Source organism: Carica papaya, chromosome 2 (genome assembly GCF_054855325.1).
Source record: "Carica papaya isolate Zhongbai chromosome 2, ASM5485532v1, whole genome shotgun sequence".
NCBI lineage: Eukaryota > Viridiplantae > Streptophyta > Magnoliopsida > Brassicales > Caricaceae > Carica > Carica papaya.
In genome coordinates, this window is record NC_142310.1 from 9,732,638 (window position 1) to 9,744,069 (window position 11,432).

Sequence of the window (11,432 nt, forward strand, 5' to 3'; positions counted from 1 at the left end):
ATCATGCTTTTTTCTTTAAATAAAGAAATTATATTTTTATTAATTAGATAATATATATACATATTATTAATAAAAAAATAAATAATTTTTAAATAAATAGACATATAAGAATAACTTTGAATCGAACTCATAATTTTTAAAAAATAAAAAATTATATTAACCGTTAACTTAAATGGAAATTACTATTCAAACAATTAGAAATATTCACTATTTTTGTTGTAAGTAGCAAGTAATGTTTGCTAAGGGAACCATTTAATTCAATCTCTAAAAAGATAGTTGGTTCTTTATCAGAACACCAAACATTTCTTCAATGTGCTATTGATTTTCACACATGCAATAATAGACGTACTGTATAAATATTATTATTTGTAGATATATGAAATTAATATGATCATTAATATTCCCGTAATTGTCTCCAAAAATTATCAACAAAAAATGAAATCCAGATACCAAATCTCAGCTAATAAATCGAGAAATACTGTGTAATAATATACACACACACACACACACACACCGAGTGTCTTATACTTTGAAGTAATTCAACAAGTTAGGAGTATGGTAAATTTCTAACAAGCTTATGTAGTGCATTCAGCTATAATTTGCTTTTCTCAAAGAAGAGACGCTATAATTTAACTTAACTACTCACTTTACTACTCCAGTCAATGGACTTATGCATTCCATTTTTCATCATATATATTCAGGTTTATTATTTATATTTTTTAGTACAATTTTGGATATTCTAATGTTGGTCTTAAATTTATTTAGAGAAACAAATTAAGTTCCGTAAGCAAAAGAATTTATTTTTTAATTTTCAAACTTATCACCATCCTGTTGGGGCAAAAAAAAAAACAATAATTAATAAGCTTTACCAATTTATGATTTTTTTAAAAAGAGTTTTTTCAATTTAATTACGTGGGGATTGCTTAGAAATGCGTTTAGAGCACTAGGTGTAACTGTAACGACTCCGGAATTTTAAAATGAAATATGTGTATTAAAAAGGTCAAATGCGGAAGCGTAATAAAAATTTTGATTAAACATCCCTTACACTAAAACAAAAAACGTGCTCAGAGTATAAAAGAATAAACTAACTAAAAGAGAAACTTGAAAATAAAAGCTATAAATATGACTACGGAGTCTTCAGGCGTCCCCTTCGCCGTCTTCCTGCGGAACGGGCTCGGGAACAATGTCTTCCTGATCTGAAATGATTAAATAAGGAATGAGCTACACCAGCCCAGTAAGGACATCACACTATCTCACCGTCACGGAAGTAAAGGTGGGTAGAAAACACAAAAAGACCAACGGAGCATAGTTTACAACAAATTCTTTTATCAATAATAAAATCCTTTACTATCCACTTATCTCGGTGAAATTCATAAAATAATATACGAAAGCAATAACATTAACATCATCACGAAATTATAGGAACTGTATAACATAATACTTATCACGGCTTTTGCATCTCAATCATTACACAACACATTTTTCCTTATTTACCAGCCTACTAGTATCCATGGGGATCCATAGGGGTCCCACTACCCGTGAACCTTTAACACTTGTAATCAGATTCCAGGGCCATCCCCATACCCCGTCCGGTATGGGCGCTAAAACTATAAACCTCAATACCCCGTCCGGTATGAGGGTGGCGAGGTTCGTGTTTTGGTGATTTGGCTCCGATCAACCTGTAGAGAAAAGAATGGTGATCACGGTGATATAAAAATTGTATTAAACGGAGGCTGGGAAGGGCCTCATCGGAGGCAAAAACCGAGGAGGGGCGTGGCGGCGCCGATGGGTTTCGGCCGTGTTTTTCGGCCGTTTGGCCGAGATTTTGGCTCTGATTTGGCCACAGGGGAACTCAGCGTGGAAAAACCAGCTGGGGGTATGAAATTTACCTGGATCAGCGGTCGAAAAACTCCCCGGTGCGACGGCGGGTGGCGGCGGCCGGCTCCTCCGGCCTCTGGTTCGTCTTCTCCGGTGAGGGCAGGCGGCTAGGGTTTTTGTGGTCAGGTGTGGGGGTTCTATTTATACCCTTTTGCCTTTTGATCACAGCCGTCTATTTTAATTAAATCTGGACCGTCCGCGCGCGATTGAATCTGGGTCGTCCGTGCGCGTGCATCTGGGCCGTCCGTGCGCTTGCATCTGGGCCGTCCGTAGCGCGGGGACGCATCTGGGCCGTCCGATCGCGCGCACGCGGATCGCTCACGTGGCTCGTTCCCGGGTCGACGTGGTCTTGCCACGCGGCAGGTCCTGGTTGGCCAGGGTTGCTGACTGGGCTGCTGACGTGGCACAATTTTTCTAAATTGCGTTTTGACCCCCGGTTTCTGATTTTCTTTTCAAAAATACCCCCAGAATCTTAATTTTCACCCTTTTTTCTCAAAATCAATTTTAATTAAATCCAAATAATATTTTTTTACCCAATTTTATATTTATTTTATTTTATTAGGTTTATTTTAATTTAATTTAATAAAAATAAAATAAAATAAATAAAAATAAAATTAATAATAATAATAAAAATTAAAAATTAAAAATTATTGGGCGTTACAACTCTCCCCCCCTTAAAGAAATTTGGTCCCCCAAATTTGCCTCTTACTCTTGGTCGAACAAATGGGGATACTGGGCTCTAAATTCTGATTCCAGTTCCCAAGTAGCCTCCCTGGGCGTGTGGTTCTGCCACACGACCTTTACAAATGATATTTCTCGGTTACGGAGTATTCGGCTCTCTCGGTCCGTGATACCGACCGGTACTTCTTCATAAGACAAGTCCTCTTGGAGTGAAAGCAGTTCATGAGCCAAGACATGAGAAGGGTCCGGGTTGTACTTACGTAGCATAGATACGTGAAACACGTTGTGAACTCGGAAGAGCTCATGAGGCAGTGCTAGTCTGTAGGCAGCGGTACCAATCTTTTCTAAGATTTCAAAGGATCTAATATATCGGGGGTTTAATTTTTCCCTCATGCCGAACCTACTAATTCCCTTAAAAGGAGTGACCTTAAGAAACACACGGTCGCCTTTTTCAAACTCTAGATCCCTCATCCGGGTGTCTGCATAACTCTTCTGTCTACTATGGGCTGTCTGAATGTTCTTTCTGATTTTAGCTATCTTCGAAGTGGTCTCCTCTACCAACTCCGGACCAAACAATCTTCTGTCGCCCACTTCTTCCCAACAAATCGGTGATCTGCATGGGCGTCCATATAACGCCTCATATGGAGCCATGCCACTACTCACTTGATAGCTGTTGTTGTAGGCAAACTCTATCAGGGGTAAATGGTCGTCCCAATGGCCCCCGGAGTCAAGGACACAAGCTCGGAGCATATCCTCAAGCGTACGAATTGTCCTCTCTGATTGTCCATCAGTTTGGGGGTGGAAGGCAGTACTAAGAGACAGCTTTGTTCCCATAGCTTGCTGGAAGCTATTCTAAAACCGAGAAGTGAATCTGGGGTCCCTGTCGGATACCACTGTCATTGGGACTCCATGCAATCTAACTATCTCCCCAATATACATTCTTGCCAACTTGTCCAACGAATCAGTCATTCTGATGGCCAGGAAGTGGGAAGACTTAGTGAGTCGGTCAAAAATTACCCATATAGCATCATGTCCTGATCGTGCCTTGGGTAGTCCCGATACGAAGTCTATAGTGATATGTTCCCACTTCCACTCTGGAATCGGTAAAGGCTGAAGTATCCCACCTGGGCGCTGATGTTCTGCTTTGACCTGCTGACATACCAAGCACTTAGATACAAAGTCAGCTATATCTCTCTTCATCCCATTCTACCAGAACCGAGGTCGCATAGTGTGGTACATTTTGGTACTTCCCGGATGCATGGCAAATTTTGAACTATGGGACTCCGTCATGATGTCTCTTTTTAACTCATTGCCGTCTGGGACACACACTCTGTCCTTGAAACGAATCAATCCGTCGGCACAGATCTGGAATTCTGAACTCACTCCTTGTTCTGCATCCTTCTTGCGGGTTACTAGGGCGAGGTCGACTGACTAGGCTTCTTTTATTCTTTGGATTAACTTGAGTTGGACTGCTAGGTGGCTCAAACATGTGGCCCTCTTCAAATCTTGCAGTCGAACCTGCTGCGTGGCCCCAATTGACCTACATTCTGAAACCATCAAGTGGGCTAGGGTGCCTGCACTCTTCCTGCTGAGGGCATCGGCTACTAGGTTGCCCTTACCTGGATGGTATAGGATATCACAATCATAGTCTTTGAGGAGTTCCATCCACCTTCTCTGACGCATGTTGAGATCCTTCTGAGTGAAGATGTGCTTCAAACTCTTATGATCGGTATAGATATGAAAGGTTTCTCCATACAAATAATGGCGCCAGGTTTTCAAGGCGTGTATGATTGCGGCGAGCTCCAAGTCATGGGTAGGATAGTTCTTCTCATGATTCTTTAGCTGTTTGGACCCATATGCTATAACCTTTCCATGCTGCATCAGGACACAACCCAGGCCCAGATAGGAGGCATCACTATAAACTGTATACCCTCTTGACCCACTCAGTAGAGCCAGCACGGGTGCAGTAGTCAGTCGCTTCTTCAATTCTGAAAAACTCCTTTCGTAGTCCTCATTCCATTCAAACTTTACATTCTTCTTTGTGAGTCGGGTTAGAGGAGCTGCTAGACTAAAGAACCCTTCGACAAACCGGCAGTAATAACCTGCCATCCCCAGGAAGCTACGAATTTCCTTAACTGTTGTCAGCCTTTCCTAACCAAGTACCGCTTCAACCTTTTCGGGGTTCACTGATACCCCTTCCTTCGATATAACATGTCCTAGGAAGGCGGTTTGCTCGAGCCAAAATCCACACTTGCTCAACTTTGCATTCAACTTCTTTTCCCTGAGACCTGTAGGACTTGGGCAAGATGATGAGCATGTTCTTCTTTACTTTTTGAGTAGACTAAGATATCATCGATGAACACGATAACAAATTGATCCAAGAACTCTCTGAAGATCTTGTTCATTAGATCCATAAAGATGGCCGGGGCGTTGGTTAGTCCAAACGGCATGACCAGGAACTCATAGTTTCCGTACCTGGTTCGGAATGCCGTCTTGGGGATGTCTTCTGTTCTTACCTTTACCTGATGGTAACCTGATCGTAGATCTATTTTAGAAAAGACCCGTGCACCCTGCAACTGATCGAAAAGGTCATCAATCCGGGGAAGAGGATATTTGTTCTTAATTGTTACCTTGTTTATCCCTCTGTAATCAATGCACAGTCTCAACGTTCCATCTCCCTTCCTTGTAAAAGTAACTTCGGCACCCCAAGGAGAAACGCTGTGTCTAATGAAACCACTGTCTTGTAACTCAGTGATCTGTTTCCTTAGTTCTTCCATCTCAATGCGGCTCATTCAGTAAGGAGCAACCGAGATGGGCTGGGTACATGGCTGTAAGTCTATGGTGAACTCGACCTCTCTGTCCACTGGTAGACCGGGCAGTTCATCCGGAAATATGTCTGAAAAGTCTCAGACTACTGGAATCTCTTGGATACAAACTTCTTTCTTGGATTTACCTAGTTAGAGAAAATACAAGATTAAGGCACTAGGAATTAAGAAAACTTGCCATCAGGGAAAATTAGTACTGAATGATTTTATTAACTTGTAAATGGCTCCTCGTTGGGAGGATTAAATACAATCTTTTTGTTAAAGCAGTCTATGGTGGCGTGATACGCCGCTAGCCAATCCATTCCTAGGATTACATCAAAATCCCCCGTGTCTAACCCTATCAGGTCTACCCTCAATTTCTTATCTGCTATCTCCACGGCACATGCCCTGTAGATAACCTCTCCTAGCAATGTCTCCCCCCCAGCGGTAGATACAAGCAACAATGAATCAAGTCTATCAGGTGATACACAAATTTTGGAAGCAAGAACATGTGAAATAAAAGAATGTGATGCACCAGTGTCAAACAAAACATGAGCAATATGGCCAGATATAGTATACATACCATGTACCACGTCCGGGTCTGCGTCGGCATCCTTCTGGGTAAGGTTGTAAACTCTGCCCTGGATTGGAGGCCTTCTTGGATTCTGGTTCCTCGAGCATTCCCTTGCATAGTGCTGGGCACAGCCGCATATGCGACAGGTGTTGCTGAGGCGGTAGCAGAGTCGGTCCCCGTGATCCCTGCCGCAGTACTGGCAGATCTTCCCACGTGCTGCCCCCGTAGCCTGATGAGGGGCCTTGATGGCGGGTCTGGGCCTCTTACTGGGTTGGACAGGCGCGGTAGGTGCTGGCCTGCGGAGCGGGGCTGAGGGTCGGGAACTCCCCGCTAGCTGAGGGTGGGTGTCGAAGCTCCTTTCTATGATCTGCGCCTTTGCTAGGACTGCTGAATATGTCTCGAGCTCCATTACCAGTAAGTGCTGTCTGATCTCCGGGCGGAGACCCCACTGGAATTTCCTGGCCTTTCGGCCCTCATCCATCAATGTCTCTGGGGCATATCGGCCCAGCTCCAGGAACTTACGGGTATACTCCGACACTGTCATGTTTCCCTGGACCAATTGAGCAAACTCCATTTCCTTCAGGTGTTGGATGTGTTTAGGGAGATACTCTGCGTGGAAGACCGCTAAGAACTGCTCCCAAGTAGCTGGTGTGGGCAGGGTGGTCCGCTTGAGCTCCCACCAGCGTACTGCTTCCCCTACCAGCATGTAGGAGGCAATGGCAGCCCTCTGCTCAGGAACTACTCCCAAGGTCTCGAAAGCTCTCTTGGTCTCTGCCAGCCAGTATTGGGCCTCTTCAAAAGAGGATCCCCCTGCAAAAGTAGAAGGGTTCAGTCTTCTGTACCTCTCTATGAAGCCGGGGTCGATCAAGGAAGGAGCGGGATCCCGGTGTAGAGGGACTGGGGTCGGCTGAGGGTGAACTGGGGGGCCCTGTGGTGGCACCTGCTGATGTGGTGGGGGTACTGGAATGTGCTGTGGCGGTGCCTGGTGGTACCGTGGTTGTGGTACTAGGTCGTACCGTGGCTGTGGTGCCGGGTGGTACTGTGGAGGAGCAGGCTCCTGCCGGGGTGGCTCAGGATCAGTCTGCTGTAGCGGGGGCTCAACCTGCGATAGCGGAGGAGGTCCAGGTAACTCCCTTCTCTCCCTTCGCCTTTGCTGGGCAGCTACGAGAGCTTCCACCATCTCAAATAGTCTGTCTAAATCCTCCCGAAGCGAATTATCTTGGGCCGCTCGGTTTAGTGGGGGCCTTCCTCTCCTCATTTTCGTGTACCTGCATTCACAAGGAATGGTTGAGTAACGATCTATCGATGAGTATTTCTCTAAGGCACTATTGTGTAAGGGATGGGTCCGAGGAAATGCGGCTCTGATACCAACTGTAACGACCCCGGAATTTTAAAATGAAATATGTGTATTAAAAAGGTCAAATGCGGAAGCGTAATAAAAATTTTGATTAAACATCCCTTACACTAAAACAAAAAACGTACTCAGAGTATAAAAGAACAAATTAACTAAAAGAGAAACTTGAAAATAAAAGCTATAAATATAACTACGGAGTCTTCAGGCGTCCCCTTCGCCGTCTTCCTGCGGAACGGGCTCGGGAACAATGTCTTCTTAATCTGAAATGATTAAATAAGGAATGAGCTACACCAGCCCAGTAAGGACATCACACTATCTCACCGTCACGGAGGTAAAGGTGGGTAGAAAACACAAAAAGACCAACGGAGCATAGTTTACAACAAATTCTTTTATCAATAATAAAATCCTTTACTATCCACTTACCTCGGTGAAATTCATAAAACAATATACGAAAGCAATAACATTATCATCATCACGAAATTATAGAAACTGTATAACATAATACTTATCACGGCTTTTGCATCTCAATCATTACACAACACATTTTTCCTTATTTACCAGCCTACTAGTATCCATGGGGATCCATAGGGGTCCCACTACCTCGTGAACCTTTAACACTTGTAATCAGATTCCAGGGCCGTCCCCATACCCCGTCCGGTATGGGTGCCAAAACTATAAACCTCAATATCCCGTCCGGTATGAGGGTGAAACGGGCCGTCCTCATACCCCGTCCGGTATGGGCGCCAAAACACATAAGGTCACCATACCCCGTCCGGTATAAGAGACCAAAATCCCGGTAGGGTTCCCTACGGACCCGGTCCGTCCACCATCTCCCAGGATATCTAGTCAGGCTGTCCACATCATTCGTTTGCCAATTCACATAACTTTTTATCCCTTTTTCTTTAGTCACCATCATCAAATCACACACAAACATGCAAACCGGTAGTTCACACCAACAAGACAACACACAACATCGGGTTCTCAGATATTCAATCCATAATCAATGGAACAGTGATACATGCACACGAAACTATGAAAGAAAAACATCAGACATCATACTGCATTTAAAACTGTAAAATAGAACAACAACAACTAACCGACAAATGCACTAGACTCGAGCTCCATTAGCAATCTTAAATAATTTCACACAGTTATTGATTCATGAAATCCTGTTTTATCATCTATTGCACTTTAATACCGTGATAAGAAATAGGGTGAGGAATCCTTACTTGTTTCGGGGTCCGAATACGGCTCTACAGTGCGCCTACAGGCTGTCCCTAACTTTCCCTGAATTTTTCCCGGGGAACTGAAACGCACTACTGGTACCTGCACGTGTCCCAAAAAATCCCAGATTAGACCCAGGGCCCCTTTCGGCCAATATTGCAATTCCAGCACGGCGGCTCCACCGTGCTCCGGCGACGGCGCCGCCGTTTGCGGCGGTAATTTGCCTCGGGTTGGCCGTTTTCGGCCGAATTCGGCCACACTTGCATCGGTCCCTGCGATAAAACAACCCTAGGGCCCTCGGGGGGCCAAAAAATTACGAAAAATCGAAGCTTACCGGCGGCGGTGCTCTCGGGTGCGGCGGCTCTCCGGCGAGGTTCGTGTTTTGGTGATTTGGCTCTGATCAACCTGTAGAGAAAAGAATGGTGATCATGGTGATATAAAAATTGTATCAAACGGAGGTCGGGAAGGGCCTCATCGGAGGCAAAAACTGAGGAGGGGCGCGGCGGCGCCGCTGGGTTTCGGCCGTGTTTTCCGGCCGTTTGGCCGGGATTTTGGCTCTGATTTGGCCACATGGAACTCAGCATGGAAAAACGAGCCAGGGTATGAAATTTACCTCGACCGGCGGTCGGAAAACTCCCCGGTGCGGCGGCGGGTGGCGGCGGCTGGCTCCTCCGGCGTCTGGTTCGGCTTCTCCGGCGAGGGCAGGTGGCTAGGGTTTTTGTGGTCAGGTGTGGGGGTTCTATTTATACCCTTTTGCTTTTTGATCACAGCCGTCCATTTTGACTAAATCTGGGCCGTCCGTGCGCGATTGAATCTGGGTCGTCCGTGCGCATGCATCTGAGCCGTCCGTGCGCACGCTCAATCTGGGTCGTCCGTGCGCGCGAGGACGCATCTGGGCCGTCCAATCGCGCGCACGCGGATCGCCCACGTGGCCCGTTCCCGGGTCGACGTGGTCTTGCCACGCGGCAGGTCCTGGTTGGCCAGGGTTGCTGACTGGGCTGCTGACGTGGCTGCTGACGTGGCGCTGACGGGGCACAATTTTTCTAAATTACGTTTTGACCCCTGTTTTCGATTTTCTTTTCAAAAATACCCCTAAAATCCTAATTTTCACCCATTTTTTCCAAAATCAATTTCAATTAAATCCAAATAATATTTTTTTTACCCAATTTTATATTTATTTTATTTTATTAGGTTTATTTTAATTTAATTTAATAAAAATAAAATAAAATAAATATCAATAAAATTAATAATAATAATAATAATAATAAATTAAAAATTATTGGGTGTTACAGTAACATCTTGAAATGTCTCGATGTCCCTATTTGCGTATGATAAAAATATTAAGTATGCGTGTGTATATAAAAATGTAAGAGATAGAAATTAAAATTGATAGAAGAAAGTAAAAAAGAAATTAGATTTAGAGAGAATTATTTAATATTATATATACTGTATGTAGAGTAATATATATATATATATATTAATTAATTAATGTTACATATATATAATATGTAAAGTAATATATATATGTATGTAGAGAGAGAATAGGAAGTCACATGAATAATTATTCTTATATGAACTAATTAATATTATATATATAATGTATGAATTAGTATATACATAAATTAATTAACGTTACATATATATATATGTATATATATATATATATAAGAAGTAAGGGGCCATGAAATACATTAAAAGAAAAGAATATTAATTAAGACCATATCGGAGCGTTGAATTAAGAAAAGAAAAATAAAGGGAGATTGACAACGATGAGGTATCATTGCTTTGGATAATTATACCCATGTTATATACACGTATACTTACGCACATATACATAATTATATATATATAGCTGTACACAATTGAATTAATTAAAGAAAATAGTGGCCATGAGAAAATGCAGAAGAAAGTGGAGTATGAGGTGTCGGTATTCAGAGATTTAACGGCTATGTTATACATATATACATATAATTTGGAAGCGGTGGAGAGGAAAGCAAATGGTGGCCGAAAGAGGAAGAAATTTTGGTTTTGGTGTGCCCAAGTGGACCGCCACTTGGCATTTCTTCTTTGGTGCTCATTTCATATAAATAGGGGATGAAGAAAGAGAAGGGCGTGAGAAGAAAGAAAATTAAATAGAAATTAAGAAAAATATTATTTTGAGAAAATTGTTAAGAAATTTTAGAGAGATTTTGAGGGAAATTTTGAGAGAATAAGATTTAGGAATTAAAGAGAAAAGAAGAAAGAAATTGCAACGCAAGTAACAAAGAAAATGACACTAAATAAAAGGAGTCTTCGGGTATAGTTTTGAATGTTTCTAAATTACCAAGTTCTAATATAACAATTTGGTTTCTATACCGAATCACGAATATTCTTTCATATTAATCATTTATAGTTATAATATTATTTTGACTTAAATAATAAAAATCTGTATTGGTTTATCTTATCGTCACATATATATTTACAGGATCTAATATTCGAAAACTAAATAAGCCTTAATAGAAGTTAATGCATGTCCCATAAAATTTATATTCTCCCCCCACTATCTAACTGATATTGAACTTAATATTAGTTCTCTTATTTTGAAAATGATAGGTTGGAGTAAGTTGCACGTGCTCAATAGTAACATTTAAAACCCTAATCCACATAATTAAATTAATTACATGAAAGAAATTCCTTCAAACTTCACCTACATATGTCTAAATTTTATGTTATTAGAAAATCTTCTAATAACTCATCTAAGTTCAATCTATTTTAATTATTTACTCAACACTTTTATTCTTATATATTTTTGAACTTTTAATTCAATAATTTTTGATTGACGATGCATTAAACAATTGTAATTACATTTACAGATTTGCTTTCATGATTTACAGTAATAATATACTATTTTTTTAACACATAATAACATTATCAATAG